The sequence below is a fragment of the Urocitellus parryii genome, chromosome 2 (assembly GCF_045843805.1).
Source record: "Urocitellus parryii isolate mUroPar1 chromosome 2, mUroPar1.hap1, whole genome shotgun sequence".
Classification (NCBI taxonomy): Eukaryota; Metazoa; Chordata; class Mammalia; order Rodentia; family Sciuridae; genus Urocitellus; species Urocitellus parryii.
The window spans coordinates 23251962-23256416 of record NC_135532.1 but is presented as its reverse complement, the minus strand read 5'-3'; the positions used below and the strand labels follow the sequence as shown (position 1 = coordinate 23256416).

At 36.4% G+C, this 4455-nt stretch overlaps 1 long non-coding RNA gene across 1 annotated transcript; it reads left to right on the top strand.

Annotated features, from left to right (window-relative positions):
* The first annotated feature begins 483 nt into the window (after positions 1 to 483).
* On the top strand, positions 484 to 1853 carry LOC113182458 (uncharacterized). Its single transcript, XR_013342353.1, has 2 exons — positions 484 to 583; positions 1351 to 1853. It is a non-coding gene; the product is annotated as an uncharacterized LOC113182458 (long non-coding RNA).
* Positions 1854 to 4455: the final 2602 nt, after the last annotated feature.

Here is a 4455-nt window from a genome sequence, read left to right as displayed (position 1 = left end):
AACCTTTGCCTCTGGATTGAAGGAAAGTGGTCAGAAGAGAGAAAAACCCTGGGCAAAAGAGGAAGCATCAGAGAGGAGATCTAGCTTTTTGAAAGAACAGCACTTTGACCAGAAAAATGAAAAGTGAGAGTATTTTAGGCAGAAGGAACAACTTATGTAAAGGCAGAAAGATGGATAACAACTTAAAGAACTCAGAGAAATTTAAGACCAATAGTTTTAGAAAATAAGATCAACAAATAAGCAAAAATGTGACCTATAAAAATGAAGGAAATTTATTCTGTAATTTGATTGTAATGCATTCTGCTGTCTATATAACAAATTCAAATTTTAAAAAATTGAAATGAAAGAAATTTATTTTGTACTGGACTCAAGTAAAAGACTAGTTAAGACACAGCTTTTCATCATGAAACTAAACTCACCTCTATGTTACAGTGTTTTTATGTTTGTGTTTTCTCCTGTGAAAGAATTTTAATAAAGTACATATGTTGTCTCTTTTTGGTTTTCAGAACACTTTGGCAGTTTAACTTCAAGAGGACAAATTTCCAAGCTCATGGTTCTGTCATCTCTGTGAAGCTCTAGTTAGGTGCCTGTTTGAGCATCTCACCTCTCATTTGTAGTTTACCCCTTGTCTGGTAGATTGACAGGAGAACAGTTTCAAACAAGAACTGATGGGGAGTTTCTAGTGAAGAAAGTATATAATGAGAATTCTTGTCTCTAGAAAAATGTCACTGTAATGACAGCTAAACTAATGAAAGATAGAAATATGAATAATTGAAAATATATCACTAAGAATAATTACATGAAATAGTTAATCTTTTTTTTTTCCACCAAACTTTTAAGTTGAGATTCCAGAAAGAAGGAAAATGAACCAGATGAGATACAGTTTGGCAAAGATTGTACTCTTCTGAAATCTGATTCTCTATATGAACACAGGGAGGCACAACCAGGTCTGTAATCTATAATTGGGTATGCAATTATCTCATTATCTGCATCTGGATTTTTCTTTTCCTGAATCCTTTTTTTTTTTTTTTTTTTGCAGTTCCTAAAACATTTTAACTGCCGTAAACTGTAAGGCAGGGACCATATGAGGCAGTGCTTACGCAAAAATTATCAAATATGTTGAGACAGGAAATCCATAGAAGTGATAAGGAGAATTGAAAAAGCCATTGCCTTTATTTACAGTTCCTGGTTCTGCTTAGAGAGTAAAACACTGTTTAGAAACATGGAGACAAATATGTTAGAGATTTGATGTGGGTGGGAAGCACCTAGTAGACTTGTAATAACTTCAAGACTAGTTGGTCAGTAGCAGTCACCAGGGCTCACTTCTCATGATTATGTTGATTTTCCTAGGTTACACCAGCACCTGGAGCTATGTACCCATCTTCCTGGCAAAGTTACTCTTTTGTATTTTTGAAGAATAAAGGAAGAGGCTTACCCTCTGATTCCATACACATTTATTTCATGTTGACTGAGATGAGGACTGAGAAATTTCACTTCTGTTATCCCTGATTGATGAATGGATTGATTATGGCTAACTGGGCCTAAGTTGAAAAGTTTCGGAGGCTAATTAATTCCAGACTCACTGAAAATTAAACACAATACCTAATGTGAGCTGACAGCAAGAAAAGCTTACCTTCACAGGTGATATTTTTGTCACCTCTGACTTAAACAACTGGTAGTAGAAATAATTTCACTCAAAGACTGAGCCTGCACAGAAATGAAAACAAGCTAGGAGATAGCAGAAAAAAACATTTATGGGTACTATAGAAGACAGGGGTTTCTCTATCCAAGGTAATAAAGGAGAAAGTAACTTCCACTGTGGGAAATAAAAAGTAATGAGTTTTGGAAACAGACATGGTCCCAAGTCTCTTCTGTCACTTCCTATAAGCTTATGTTTCTTAGTTTTTAAAACAAAAGCACTAATACATGTTTAAGAGGATCTTCTGTTTACAGTACTATGTAAAATAATGGATGTAAGACATCTTTTCCACTTTGTAGAATTTCTGGAACCTGGTAGATACAAAGCATATCAGGAAAATGTTCCTTGCTCTCTTTTACAGCTTTTCTTTTCCTAGTCTGCCTGTAGGACCCTGGATGTCTTTGAGACCCTTGTAAGGGACCTTTGAGTTCCAAACCTTTTTCATGGAACTGGGAGTGCAAGTCACTGATAGAGCACATGCTTAAAATGAAGGAGGCCCTGAGTTCTGTCCCAGTACCACATTCACACAATTTTCATGTTAAGACCTCATTTGCAACTGAAAAAAAATACCTCATTTGTCTCTATTTATGTATTTGTTTATTTGAACCCTGGGGCACTTAACCGCTGAGCCATATCCCTACCCCTTTTTAAAATTTTTTACTTAGAGATAGGATCTCACTGAGTTGCTTAGGGCCCCATCAAGTTTCTAAGGCTGGCTTTGAACTTTCAATCCTCCTGTCTCAGCCTCCTGAGCCGCTGGGATTCCAGGCATGTACCACTGTGCTTGGCTCTCATTTGCCTTTAATTTTCATCCTTGAGTACACATTGCTTTTATGTAGAGTGTGTGACAAAATGGGGAATATATATAAAGCATAGTGCTACCTAACCAGAATGACAATTCCTGGGAAAAGCACTTTACTTTTGAGTTGAAAGCTTAACTAACCCCTATGTTATTCTACTGGACATTTTTTTCCTTGAAAGAGCAAACTATTTAGTTATTCAGACCTGGGTACAGGTTTTGGTAGGTATTTCTGGAGGAAAAAAAAAAAAAAAACCTAACAAAACTGCTCCTTCCATGAAAACAACTGATAGTGTTTTCCACCAATGAAAATTGGAGCCTCTAATTGAAAATTAAATTTTTGGAAAACTTGTATTCACCACTTGGTAGCTCCCCAAAACTTTTCTGATGAGCTCAGATGATATTAACAAATGTGGTTTGTTTTATATTGAATAAAGAAATGTGTCAGCATTTGGAAGATTTATATAACTAAGTAAACCATATTTTCCAAGTGACCAACTTGCAACATTACAAAATAATGAGTGGGAAAAGACTCATTTGAAGTGTAAGATAAACCAATAGAGTTCAGTATTACAGAGTATGAAAACTTCATTGTTAGACCTTCAGATTTCACATCGCAACCTACCTTTTAAAGATATGTCACTGGAGTCTTGGGACAGTATTAAATAACCACATCATCTGAAAAGGTTTTAAAATACTTCTCCCTTTTATAACATGTCCATGAGGTTGAATTTTCTTCATAGATTTCATTCAACCTAAAGCATATGGCAGTAAGTTTGGTACAGAAGCAGGCATGAGTACCCAGCTGTCTTTAGTTAGCTAGACATGAAGGACTTCGGGGAAAATGTAAAACAACACCACACTTCCTAGAGTTTTTTTGGAAGATATAGTTATTTGTCATATAATATGTTAATGAGAGTTTTATATAAATTTTTTTCTGTTGGTACCAGGGATTGAACCCAGGGGTCCTTAACCACTGAACTATATCCCCAGCCCTTTTATCTTTTTCAGTCAGAATAGTTATATAAATATTTATTTCGAAAGTAGTACTTAAGAAAAAACGATGTGATTTAGATTAAAAGCTCCAAGATGTATTGTTTCAGGTAGGTGTTATTACTATCTATATATTCACTACATTTATTAAGCCAAAAACTTGAGGAAACTTCAAGTTCATAAGTCAATGATGTGTAAAAACCCAACCAGGATGGACAATGTGTGTTCCAATTTAGAAGGGGACAACTCAGCTCCTTGGTGATGTCTCAGGGAGCTCTTATGCTCTACCGAACATAAGGCTTTCTTCCTATAAACCTGAATGTGACCTTCTAGAGTCTCTGGTTGTAGCTTCTTTAGTCTCCTGCTTCGAATGGTGTGCTGCTTTCTTGCCTACAAGGTGAGTCAAGCTTCCAGGTTCACTCTTATAGGCCTCTCTTATCTACAAGTGATGCTCAGGAGAGTCAACCAATCCTGAAGGTGGGGAAAGCTGTTTAAAGGAGTCCCCATTCCCTTACTTGTACTGAGGAAACTGTTTTCACTTTAAGGATGGTAAGTCTTAAAAGATTGTGGCCAAGAAGATGTCTATAGTGACTTCTGAGAATTTTATCCCCAACAGGCAGCCGGCTGGCTACTTGTCTTTTATTACATTTCTAACAGTTGCTCCATTTCCTCCAGATCCAGCCCTCTTTTGTGTTTTATTTACAGACAGGGTCTCTCTGAGTTGCTAAGTGCCTCATTAAATTGCTGAGGCTGGCTTTGAACTCAGAGTCTCCCAAGTCTCTGGGATTACAGGCATGTGCCACCACACCCAGTGCATGAGTATTTCTAAAAGCCCTTCATTTTAATTTTAAATACAATAAATATTGATAGATAAGCCCATATAAACAAAAATTCTTACTGGTTATCAATAATTTTTAAGAGCTAAAGGGATCCCAAGACTAAAAAGCTGAAAAGACTGCCCTGG